The 13,440-nt window shown below is 46.5% G+C and overlaps 1 protein-coding gene across 8 annotated transcripts in view; it reads left to right on the top strand.

Annotated features, from left to right (window-relative positions):
- iqsec1b (IQ motif and Sec7 domain ArfGEF 1b) overlaps nt 1-13,440 on the top strand; it is a 129,845-nt gene that overhangs the window by 90,647 nt on the left and 25,758 nt on the right. Inside the window, exon 1 of one of the 8 annotated variants that reach the window (XM_037489749.2) lies at nt 8,730-8,870. The exons of the other annotated variants lie outside the window; for them this stretch is intronic. The gene's annotated coding sequence lies outside the window, so the exon portion shown is untranslated. Of the gene's footprint in view, nt 1-8,729; nt 8,871-13,440 lie in introns of those variants that run through there. 8 annotated transcript variants of the gene reach the window in all.

Here is a 13,440-nt window from a genome sequence, read left to right on the forward strand (position 1 = left end):
GGTTTCATTATTCCTGGCTGAAGTCTAGCATCAATTAGTGCTCGAGAAAGACCCAATCAATTCCTGCCTATTTGCAATTCCTCCCTGTTAAACACTTTCTTTCATTACAGTTGTCATAGTTAATGCGTGGGGAAATGAGGAGGAGAGCAGGGATGCATGTGTGTGTGTGCAGGGGATGCATGTGTGTGTATGTGTGTGTTGGTTCTCATGTATTTGCTTCCTGCTGTTACCGTGGCAGTACACACTCAGTAACGCAGTCACTCATCACATGTTTAATGGGCCGTACTCACGCAAATATTGTACATTAGAGGGAGGGCTTAGCTGTCATGTTCAGTGGAGAAGTTTGTGTGAAAACATAATGCGAGGTATCGCCACAATGTTAAGGAAAATAACTGCATGTGATGAGGTTACAGTCTCGACGTCGTGTTAAAGACGCAACTGTATCGTTTTGTATCTGCAGAGAGGATCTGTGACGGTTTTCATACTTTGTTGATTGGTGTGTGTGTGTGTGCGTGTGTGTGTGTGTGTGTGTGCGCCTGGTGGACAGTGCCGCTGCAGTCAGTGGTTCCCACACACCAATCTGTCTTCCCCCGGGCCAAATGAAAAAGCCTTTTAACGTGTGATTGGGTTTTAATGCCCCTGCGTGGGCGTGGCCTGCAGACAGCCTGCAGTAGCGCTGAGTGATGGCGGTACGGAACCTCGGCGCCATCGAGGTCTGCGATGTTTGTTTTTGCATGTCCACGGGGGGCATCTCTCTCTCGTCCCCTTTTGGCTGCATCTGTTTGATGGAGTGTGTAGGCATGTCATCATGTCTGATGACATGCGAGACGAAGCCCATTAGGGCTGCGTTGTAAAATCAGCCTCGCAGCTGAAATGATGATGGGCGTCACGGACATCACGGCGGCCATTTTCCTGCCAGTGAGTGGTATCTGTTGTTGTTTTGTTGTTCTTGGGACTTCATCTCAGTACGACTTTACCCTCTCTCTCTCTCCCCCCTCTCTCTTCCCTCGGGCTTGAAAACAGCCGCTAACAATCAGGTTGTTGTGTTTCCCCGTTAAGCCGGCGGCTTTCATCTGATCCCCTCCATCAAGTCGCGGCGATGGGAGTTGCGCGGCAGAAATGAGCTCTCCTCAGTCGCAATATCACCAGGAGCGGCCTTTGAAGTGAGACTCCCACCCGTCCAAACCGTGATATTACTGTGTTCTTAGCTCTGTGGTTTGCGCTTCTGTCTCTGACAAGAAATGGATCAGAAATATCAGTTTGGATTTGGAATGAATGAATGACCAATACCTCAAAAGTCTAAGCGGTATTTTCTTTGTGTAGCGGCCTTGTTTTGTGTTCTTGTTGGCCGTGACGTCCAGAATGTCACTCTGCGAGCATTTAGTTGTGTCGAGGCCTAAATGAAGTCACATTGGAGGTCTCCGGTAGACTGTTGAGGGACACTGCTGTGTCTGTGCCGAGGTCCGACACCATCTGGTGCCGTCGGCTACGGTTGGGTTCTGTGTGATGTGAAACGGAGATGGCATCCATCAGGCTGCACAGGAAGCTGGCAGAGGAAATGCCTGAAGGAAACTCTCGTGGCTGAAATGTGGCGACGCTGTAGTGGTGTTCACTCAATTTATCAGTATGTTTTCATTAAGTTCTAGTCACCTGAAACCAAAAATATGCCGTTCATTTATCTAGATTGGGAGGTTCATACACTCTAGAGAAACCTCTTGGCGCTTTTATCACCAGATGGTTGCCATGGTTCTGCAACAGAGTAAGGGTTTTTTACTTGGTTGCCATCTGCAGCATCACCACTAGATGGTACTCGTGTGTATACAATCAGGGTAAAGACTCCTCCCTTACACATACAGTATGTTGAGATACCATGAGGGTATGTGATTATCTGTCAGCTGGTGTTTTCTCTGACCTCCTGTACAAATCTAACCATGTTCCCAGATCGTTGTCATTTTTACCGCTTGATACCAGGACAAAAATAAGCCCCGCCCCCATTTGAAACTCGCCTTCTCCCCACGGAGGCCTCTCAGCCTCACATCACAGGCTTTTTACTGCCTCAGATGGTCGTCCGCTGTCTGAATCCACACAGCCAGGTCTCCTTCCTGTCGGTGCCGGAGTGATTGTCAACCCGCCGTGCGCCAACAGAAGCCGTCCCCTGAGTTTCGGGTACAGCCACGATCCCCCCCCCGCCCCCCCCCCCCCCCCCCGAGCGGCGTCATGCGCCAAACGAGAACCCTTGTATCCATTCTCGGATACGGGAGCACCTCGACAAGGAAGGAGAGTCGCCTGTTTTCCAAAGTCGTTACGCGCCACATCTGGACACCTTTGTGTTGTGACAGGCCGTCAGGAGAAAGAGACGCTCCTCGGCGCTTTCGCTCGGTGGCGGCGGCGGCGTCAGAAGTAGTGCCAGCACGGCACCAGGCCTCTGGGCTGTGGGCGGCTCTAATGAGCTCCCATGAGTGGTGAGCCGGGCTCGTGGAGATGGTGGAGATGCCCCCCCCCCAAAGTCTGGATTCTAATTGGTGGGCCAAGGAATAGGAAGGAAAGGGAATTACAGACAACGCTTTGGTCAAAAGAGAGCGGAAGAAGGAAAATAGAAATCGTTTTCTCCTCATCTGAATGCAAAGCATCTTCACCCCAATTCTGATTCGGAGCGCAGTCAGGATTACATGAGCCAACGGGTCCTGAGCCTGAGGGGAGGGGCATGTCAAGTGAGAGGAGTCAGGTGCTCTTCTTTGGAACGTCGGAGAGTCAAAAGGGTCAAACTGCTGCTGGTCACCGAGTTCTGGTCATGATGCTGGGGCTGAATGAAGTGCTCTTCATGCTCATTGGCTCTGCAGATTGGAATATTGGCGCCCTCTACTGATCAGTCTTTCCAGCCAGATGATTTCAGCTGGTTATTTCATTTTTACATACTTTATGTGTTAAGTGAGTTATTTTGAGTTTGCAATTTTTAACCATTTAGATATTCTGTAATAATATATATATTGGAAGTAATAATATATATTATAGTGATTACAAATATTTGTAGACCAACAAAGCCGAATATTAATGGGATTTTTTCATTGATTTTTGGACTATTGCAGAAAAAAAAACAAAGGCAATCTTCACAAATGAATCAACACCACTTTATTTGAAGCGTGATTGCAATCAGCAAAGTAAAAAGCTAACGTTAGGCTGTAGGGGAACTGCTCCACGGTCACATGACTTCACTCCACGGCTCCAAGTGATCTGGGGAGGAGGTTTTGTCCTCTCATTTAAACACTTCTCTGCAATTGCAGTTTTTAAGTAGAAGCTTCAAAGTTCCAGAGTGTTTTCAGACTCATTTCTGCTGCACTCTATGCTCTGCCAAACTGGAGTGATGATAATGACTCTTTAGAACACATAAAGATGCTCAGCGTGGCAGAGGGAGCAGAGTTCCCCATAACTTCCCTTTTCTCTGTCTCAGTCCGCGTCATGTGGCGAGGTGTGAAGCCGTGCAGCCGAGGCCCGCGAAGTCCCAAGCCGTCCTGCTCCCACAGGCTTATGTGGCAAAGCAAGCTGCTTCATCCTCCTTAGCATCATTAGGTTGTGACGCGCCTCCAGCTACTGTTCCTCTCTGCGTCCCACCCTCCTTCCTCGTGCCTCTGTCCTTCTGCTGCCCTGCCTAAGATTGACATCAAATTCCCAAGGGAGACACTCCCTGGTGGTGGAGGACACGCGTCTGCTGTAACCTTTGCCTCCTGGAGGAAAGCCACCGCTGAGATGCCATTGAATAGGTCCAAGGAGGCCTGCTGGAGGCTGCAGGGTCACTGTCATGGTCACACTGTGGCTGGACTCTACAATGACTCAACAGGTTAACATATGACACCACTTGCATTCTCTATAACACATGTGTCAAACTCAAGGCCACATCATTTTATGTGCCCCCCCCCCCCGTCAGCCGAACCGATTGTCAATCAGCACTATCTGGCCCAAACCTGAAATGAGTTTGACACCCTTGCTCTAAAGGTTCTACTTCTTTCTGGATATATTCCCTCAGTAAACATTTCTAAACATGAGTTTATGGTTCAATCTCCAGTTCCAAGTGGTCTTCAACACAGCATGATGGTTGTTTACTGTATTATGGTCCTTTTCGATCAATGCAACCACTTCAGAGCGTTCAGGGCCATGCGTTGCCATTGGCAACCCTTTTCAGAAATCACTATATCCTGCCCTTTGCCTGCCATCAGACTAGTTCATAATGAACAAGCTGATGTTGGTTTCATTAGGGGGGGGGGACACAATCCAAGAGGTCATCGCTGAAGGGCCACTGGGTCTGTGGTGGGAATCAGCATCATGGTCCTGAAAAACAAAATGTGAAAAAGGGAGAGAACAAACAAACAGATTACGAAGGTTCTGTGAAGAACGTTTCATTTGTATTCTATGCTGAAGAAGGCTGTTTGTTCTCTGTGAGCAACCTTATATTTTGTTTGTGTTATTAAGTGGATATGTAGGTGCATATTAAATTAATGCCTCATAATATAACGACTCAAGATGGCCACCATAATATCAGTTTGGAACCATATCTATGACAGTTTCATAGATAAACATGGATTACTCATAGATAGTCAATATGGTTTTAGGCCAAACCGATCAACATCATTGGCACTCATGGACTTGGTAGAAGAAATGACAAGCACAATAGATAACAAAAAGATGGCAATAGGGGTCTTCATAGATCTGAAGAAGGCATTTGACACAATAAACCATGATATACTGCTACACAAACTGGAAAGCTATGGGATCAGAGGGGTTGGACTAAATTGGGTACAAAGTTACATAGGACAAAGAAAACAGTTTGTACAGATAGGGGATAAGAAGTCCACCTTAAGAAATATTACCTGTGGTGTGCCGCAAGGATCAATACTGGGTCCAAAACTATTTATTATTTATATAAATGACATAAGTAATGCATCCAGGATCCTGAAAAATGTTATTTTTGCAGATGACACAAATGTATTCTGTGAAGGAGGGAACCTCGAACAGTTGTTGGAGGCGGTCTCGACTGAGTTAACCAAGTTGAAATTGTGGTTTGATATAAATAGATTATCACTTAATGTAAAGAAAACCAAATTTATGGTCTTTGGTAAAAGTAACACACAAGCAAACACACACATTGAACTAAAGATCGATAATATAAAAATCGAAAGGGTGTTTGAATACTCCTTTCTAGGTGTAATGATAGACCACAAGCTCAGCTGGAGGCCACAGGTCACTCGTGTACACTCAAAATTGGCACGATGTGTAGGGATACTAGTCAGAGTCAGAGATATATTGAATATACAATCACTGCATACACTGTACTGTACACTGTTTGCCCCCTATTTGAGTTACTGTGTGGAAGTGTGGGGTAATACCTACAAAAGCACCCTACAGGCAATATGCACAATTCAAAAAAAAGCAATACGGATAGTTAATAAGGTGGGGTACTATGAACACACAAACACATTATTTCTGAAATTAAATATATTAAAATGTATGGACTTAAAAGATTTTAAAACGTTACAGATTGTATTTAAAGCAACAAACAGCCTACTCTCAGGAAACCTTCAAAGTTTGTTTAGCGACAGACTAGGAGACTATAATTTAAGAGGGAGACTGAAACTGAGGCAACCAAAGGTGCACTCTACACTCAAAAGCAGGTGCATATCGGTCTGTGGGGTGAAGTTGTGGAACAACTTACCAGATAAGATCAGAGATTGTAAACATATTGCACAGTTCAAAAAACATCTTAAATTATACACATTAGCCAAATATGAGATTTGTGAAAATATTCAGTGACGGAAATTTAAATTGTTTTTATTTGTGAGTGTGAGTATGCGTGCGTGTGTGAGGGTGAGAGAGTGTGTGTGAGAGAGTGTGTGTATGTATGTATGTATGATATTAATCTCCAAATATATACAAATTGAGAATATGGATAAGATAGGGGTGGGTATCTATAAGCTTTTGCTTCTCTCTACTCCTTTTCTTGAACAAAAGGTGACTTTTCTAATTTTGTGGTCTATGTCTATGTTGATTTTTGAATAAATTTAATTTTTTTTTTTAAATGTAGACATGTTCAAGAAATAAAATGCTTCAAATCAAAATCAAAATCAAAACTGATGCCTTGTTGTCGAGGTTTATTAAAACCACGTCCCCGTGAAAAGGGAACCAACGAATCATCCACAGCTAATTGAACAGCGTGCCCTGGACTCTCCCACATCGCTTTGATTATCGATTGAAGATGTCCAGCCATGATAAGAGGAACCTGTGTGCAGCCATCATAAGTTCATCAGCAAAGTCATCAACAGCACTGCTCAAGGAGCAGAGCAAAGCTGCACCTCGAGCAAAGCTGTCCTTTTGCAAGCCCCACAATAGGACAGCACTAAGGTACCGAAAGTCATCTTTAAAACAATTTATGGGGGCTTAAACTGTAGTAAGTTGATTAGTTAATTCATTTATTTCATTTAAGCAATCAGTCAAATAAACGATTTGTCTTGTTAACCACAGGGCCATTCACTAGAATAATAATCTGCCTTAATTCAAGGTATCGCTTGCATGCATATCGCTTCTCTGTGCAGTGATCCCAAAAAGCTCGCTAAGATGGATCGTTTTTGCAGCACGTGCATCGGCAAAAGAAGCTTTAAACCGCTGATGTTTTTAGAGCCATTCAGCTGAACGGCGAAGCCACCTGTCAGGAGGAGCCATTAGTGGGAAATCCCATTACCAGTAATCCTGTAGGCCGCTCGCTCTCTCTCTCTCTCTCTCGCGCTCCGCTCGTCCCTCTTGGCACTGCAGATAGTTGTGCTGCCACATCGGTCGGCGTGGCGGCGGGCGTCCCGGGGTTAGAAGGGGGGCAGGACCCGTGGCAAGCGTCCTCCCACGCGGATAGAGGGGCTCGATCGGGATTTTAATGCTGCATCGCACCGGCTGCCGTTTACGGCCGCAACAGTAAGTCTGATCCTCTGAGGCCCTGAGGGTGTGTGTGTGTGTGTGTGTGTGTGTGTGTGTGTGTGTGCGTGTGCGTGTGCGTGTGCGTGTGTGTGTGTGTGTGCGCGCGTTCAGGGAGTATCAGCAGCAGCTTGTTTCCAGCTGGATTTGAGAGTTTCACGTTGATGACCACAGGATGCCGCGTTGTTAACCACACGGTTAATAACAGTATCACCTCAGTGCTCGGCGCCGACCCGTTTATTTAATTCTTCTCACGCTGCCTTTTACACCATCGACCGTAGGTATTCAATTACAACTCAGCAAGGACTCAAACATCTCGATAACAATAACTATCTCTAGCTATCATTTAGATGATTTGTATAACTGAATTATTTCAATAATGTCTCGACAGTCTTTAGTGTCAGTTTTTAAAATGAACCGAATGAACTATAAATTATACAAAATGAACGACTTACTTGAATTCAATTCACGATGTGAAGTGATGTCAACCAGAAAAAGACACCATTTTATATACAATCTCTTTTAATCTGTGGGAAGGAACATTATTTCATCTTTATCCCCCTCTCTACTAACATCCTTTTGGGCAGTGTTTTTTCATTAGATTTCAGTGGATAGAATTAGTGATTTGTCTTGTTGTGACTTTGCCGATTAAAAAAACTCACTTTCTGTAAACGTCAGAGACGTACATGTTTTGGACTGGTTTGGATTGTAGTTTAAAGGCTTTTGGTTAAGCTGTCTAATGTGACGTCATTTCCGTTCCAAGTTCTCCTGTTGGGTCTCCTGAGTCCAAATTTATTCCTTCTCAATATTTGATCAATCACAGGTCCAGGTCTGGACCCGGGGCCCCTGTTGGTGACCCCGTTCATAGACTGTATATCCCAATGGGATCTGGTCGCCATGGCGTCGCCCATTGGTTGGTGAACGCCAGCTTTGGGGCTTTGAGCTCGGCATGCCGACCGACTTCCTGGTGTACTGAACAGGAGGAGGTCCGTTAGCCACCCGTGAACCGCGAGCCGTATATGCTAATGGTGATGTTGACAATATCTCACAACGTTTAGCAGCTTAGCTTAGCATGGTAACAAGTGGGCTGTCATCAGCTTCACAGCTATTTGGTCTTAAACCAACCAACAAGTCCTGCATTCATTTCAACTTGTCCTGTGCCGTCCATGAAACCAAGACGTTTCCGTGGCCAGATATTAGTTGTTCATATTAAACAATTTAAACCTAAACTTTGGTAGTAAGAAAGTTGCTGTTTCCGTTTCTAACACGTGGTTGAATCTCTGAATCTCTGTTGAATCTTCTGAAGCAGAAAGACACCCGACTCTGTTTGTCACAGTCAACCCTCATTTTCATTTTCCACTTCACCGCTGAACAACGTCTTCCTCGCAATCAAAACTCAGAAGCAGTTCACCTCGTTAGTTACCAGACCCCAACCCCCCCCCTGTGAGGGAACAGCTCGGCCTGTGCAATTAAAGAAAAAAAGAAGAAGTGCACACTCGGGGGTTTTCAGCCACTCTGGCAGAAACAGACCTCGACCTTGCAACACTGCCAGCGGAGGCAAGGACTCGGCGGACTCACTGCATCAGGCTAGACACAACTCTGCCGGGAGGGGAGGGACAGAGAGACAGAGAGAGAGAGAGAGAGAGAGAGAGAGAGAGAGAGAGAGGGAGGGAGAGAGCAGGGGGAGGGGGAGGGGCCGAGGGAGTGACAGAGAGGCTGGGAGAGCACAGGAGGCAGATAGAGAGACGCTGGCGAGGGCCCAGGCCACGTTCCTCTCTCTCTCTCTCTCTCTCTCTCTCTCTCTCTCTCTCTCTCTCTCTCTCTCTCTGGAGCCGGAGGTGTGAGGACGGTCCCTCACTTTCGTCCTGCCGGCGTCGACTGTGTCCCGGGCTGCTCTCCGTCTCCGTGTCTCTGCGCCGGTAGGACTGCTGCTTTCACTTCCTCACGCCTCTGCTGCTTTACTTCTGCCGTGTCCTCTATCTACATGTTTTGACGTGTGTGTGTGTGTGTGTGTGTGGAAACATGCTCTGTTTACACCCGCCGGCCCCAGGCAGGTGTGTGACCGAGACGACTGGAGCAGCTGCATTGCCCCCCCTTCCCTCCCCCCCACCTCCCAAACACCTTCCATCCCATCTCCCCACCTCTCTCCTGTTTGATGTCAGGACAGCTGATGTTTGCTCTGAGGACACCCGGAACGTGGGGGGGACGTTACTTACTTGGAGACACTGTTGTTGTGGTCCCTTTCCGTCCCACCCCTCACATACCGCTCCGCCCACAAAGACCTGACTCCGTCCCACGCGTCTCACAGGACACTTGGACAGGTTCTAGGAAAGCGCACATTAATGCATTGATGATGGGTTCAGGGGGCACGGGATTATCCATACTTGTGTGATGTTTGTGGGTATAATTCCATCCAGGAGGCCTGTTCCTGTTTTTTTCCCGGCATCTTGGTCTGTATCCACAGGGGCGGGGTTTTTTACGTCTGGGTAGATTATGCAGCATTAAGCTGCTTGGAATCAGATAATTCCACATTGATGAAATCCTCTGTGGTCCCGAATTAAGAAGGTTCTGAGCTCTGTTGTTGTTTCATGCTCAGGAGAGAGGAAATGCGGTCCACTGAATTGACCTTTTACGAGGGTTTGAGAGACAGAGGACCACTGGGTTCAAAACATCTCATGCCCGCAGTCAAATGTGCAACTCGGCCCGTCCTCGGCAAAGCGCCACTCGTGCTTCGAGGCTGTTCTTGACTCCAGATCTATCAGCATGTGTTCAATAAGTGATGGGCCCTTCAGAGGAGTGCTCCAGAGCAGAGAGAGAGAGAGAGAGAGAGGGCGCGAGCATCCGATGAGTCATCCGGCTCCGCCGAACCCCTTTGCTGGGCAGAATCGATCCGACTCCAGGTCTCAGGCGCCGACTCGGGCCGCGTTCGCTGCGTTTGGGACGGGTGGGTTTTCCAGCGCTTGCTGGGGGACGGAGAGCAAGCGGCGTCGGTACAGACTTCCACTTCCATGTGTAATCTTTCGTGGCTGCACTCACATTGGAAACACCTGCCACTGTCACCGCGGCGTCCCAAACCCGTCTTTCAAGTGGTTACTGGTGGCTCTCTCTGCAGTTAATGAGAAAGTAGCGCCCCGTCACGTCAATTAATACGGACGTCTTCACAAAGCAGCCGGTCGCTAGGAGATGAAGCGACTACTTGTGGGAAGTGAGGTCGCTATCAGGGAGGGGGTCATGAAATACAATGTGACAGGGCAAGCTAGGGTATCGAACCTCTGTGTGTTGTGCAGCAAGTAAACACTAGTTGTCGATCATTAATCTTTCTTGCTTTTACATCCAATCGTATCCGTCGTTTGAATATGGGTCCAATTCTCAGACTCGTAAACACTGTCATGTGTTTATTTAATGAAAGCAGCTAGTACTCAGTTGCACAGCTGCAGCCTCTTCAGGGCCTCTGCCCCCCCTTCAGCGAGATGCATTCAGGTACAGTGCAAAGTGCAGGTCACTAGCATTTTGGAAGATTTCAAAGCCCCACACACTGTGTACAGAGTTAAAACAGAGAAATAAAATGTCTACAACTTACATACACTTACATACACTTAATCCGAGGGTGTGGTTAAGCACATCACATTTCTAAAGTAGTTTTACATTGTAGAAACACAGATTGCTGTTAACACCATAAGGCCCTGGATGTGGCAGGGAAAAGCTGCAGGGCATTTTACTGCTGGTGCTCTGCCTCTGAGATCTATTGGCTCCATTACTTTTTGTAGACATAACAACCCGCTCCGAATTGCATTTCTAACTGAACATGAAAGCGGAGAGACACGGCAATATTTTCATCTGTTTGTACAGGTTGTGGCTGTAGCGAACGCTGGGCTTTATTGAGATTAAGATGTTTGGTTTGGGATGAAATTCAACACTTTGTACTTATGTATTTTGGATCTGTAGAGAGTGTAACTTGACTTAAAGATTATGAAGAAGATTATTTTTTCCGGCGATAAGGGCCGATAACATGGACTCACCGTTGTGCTCAATATGATTTCAAAGTGCATTGGACAAACAGGTGCTTAAGAGGAGGTGGCCTTGAAGGGGTCAGAAGCGCAGAATGAATTGCAGTCTTCCTGGATCGTTTGCCAATTCTATTGCCTGTCACTCCCCACCTCTCCTCTCATCTACCCTCGTTTTATGTGTATGAATGTTATAGTTGTTTCGTTGATAGAATGTTCAAAAGGAGTGGACGTGGTGGCCCAATACTTTGTTTACTACAGTTCTGACAACTGTATATTTTTGTCCTTTGCCATCTTAATTTTTGGATGTCGCCATATTGGTTTTTGCCACCACAAGCGACACTTAAGGACGGAACTAATTACAACCAAACGAGAGAGGCATCGCAACAGGGCGATCAAGATGAGACCGTCAAGTCATGTTTACCAAGGTAATCCACCCAGTGAGCAGTAGGGTCATTTTCTAACCGACTTCTAAACAATCTGCCTTTATTTTTGCAAGGAGTCGTCCCCTAATGGTCTGTAGAGAGAATGAAGCTTAGGGCCCTCCCACCTTTGTTTCCATTTTTAGATACATAGTCTGCCGCCTATAGTTCCATTTTATTCCGGGGATAATCTCCTTCCATGGAAAGGAAACAAAGCCGTTCTTGGGTTAACGCGTAACCTCGGGGAACGGAGAGGAGACACGCCGGGGATCTACCTGCCGATTATGGTCACACCATCGGCCCCGTCAGGCTGTTCAGTTGGCAGATATTCAGACGCAACATTCATCCACTCGGGACATTAGCCGAACATTATTTTCTTACAGTAATTCCCTGGTTGAGTCCCAGTCGTCTCTCTCCACCTCCCACCACGGATCTCTGGTGGACAAATAGTTGAGAGGGGGGTGGGCTTACCTCACTACACAAATGGTTGAATTGAAGCCCCCTCAAAGGTTGTTTGTGTTAAAGAATGACTTGAATGCAGCACTGTGAAATGTGTTACCAATTGTTCCCATTTCATGACATCCATATTTCTCTAACTTGGGGGAAATAACTTTTGCTGACTTTCTTAAACACATTTCCCAGGAATGCAAAGTTGCTGAGATTTTTCGTGTTCTTCCTGGACATGAATAAAACCGTGCTGATGCGGTATTTTAGAGTTCCTCCTGGGCTGCTCTTCACTGATACAAGGGTGAAGCAGGTCAACACCCTGAGCAGATAAATTCCATACTGGCATATTTTCCGTGCAACAGCCGTGGGGGCGCTATTGTCACTCCAAGGCAGCAAGAGCACAAAGCTTCCCTTTTATAGAAAAGCATCACAGTTTATTATGAGATCATTGTTCCATGGTAAGCTTGGGTCTCACCAGAATGACTTGCTCGTTAGAACACCAACTCATTTGGCTGCTCCGATTTGCTTTTGAGGTTTAACGGTTGCATCTTTTACAAGAGAAACAGGGCCCCTCTGCCTGGAGGAAGTAGCGGTTCATAAGGTCAGCAGAGGTCCTATTTAAAGAGGAAGGAGGGGAGGAAAGCGGATCTACAGGGGCAGAAAGAGTTTGTTGTGTTGATATCAAAATGTACAATAAGCATTTTAGAGGGAAGCTTGGACACACTTTGGATCCCTCTTTAATCCTGTGTGCCAAAATGCATTCACGAGGTCGTGGTCTCTGTTTGGCTCCTGGTCAGCGTTCAGGCTTCCAAACATTAGCTGGAGAAAAACCCCAAGAATCCCTACCGTGATCTCAGTGCCGTGTAAAAAAGCCCAGTGTTTCCTGTGATCGATATTTGCAGTAGCTGCCACAAGATTTTTTTGGGGGGGGAGTTTGCTAACCTGGCTGAGAGAATTGCATGAAGGGGTTCATAGGGAACAAAATAACTTTGCTTGACAATGTAGAATAGATGTAATATCTTTACTGAACTGGGCCATGTTATTGGAAAATAATGACACTGCGTCTGATATACACTCTCCAGCCACTTTAGTAGGTACACCTTGCTAGTGAAAGGTTGGACCCCTTTTGCCTTCACAACTGTCTTAATTATTGGTGGCATACTCTCAACAAGGTGTTCCTCAGTTGGTCCATGTTGACATGACAGCATCACGCAATTGCTGCGGATCTGCTGATCATAAAGGGAAGGACATCGTGAGCAAAAACACTCAGGTAGGCTGCTCCTTTTAAACAATGCTCAATTGGGCTCAAAGGGGTGAGAAAATCTCCCCCACACCATTACACCACCAGTAGAAGCCTGAACCGTTGATACAAGGCAGGGTGGATCCATGCTTTCAGGTTTACGCCAAATTCTGACCCGACCATCTGAATGTTCAGATGAATGGAGACTCATCAGACCAGGCAACGATTATCTTGAACGTGGGCCTGCATGTAGTCTCAGTTGCCTGTTGTCAGCTCACTGGAGTGGAACTTCTGCTGCTGGAGCCCGTCTTCTTCAAGGTTCCTCGTGTTGTGCGTTCAGAGATGATCTTCTGCATTCTTGGTTGTAACGAGGGGT

The sequence above is a fragment of the Pungitius pungitius genome, chromosome 8, assembly GCF_949316345.1.
Source record: "Pungitius pungitius chromosome 8, fPunPun2.1, whole genome shotgun sequence".
Classification (NCBI taxonomy): domain Eukaryota; kingdom Metazoa; phylum Chordata; class Actinopteri; order Perciformes; family Gasterosteidae; genus Pungitius; species Pungitius pungitius.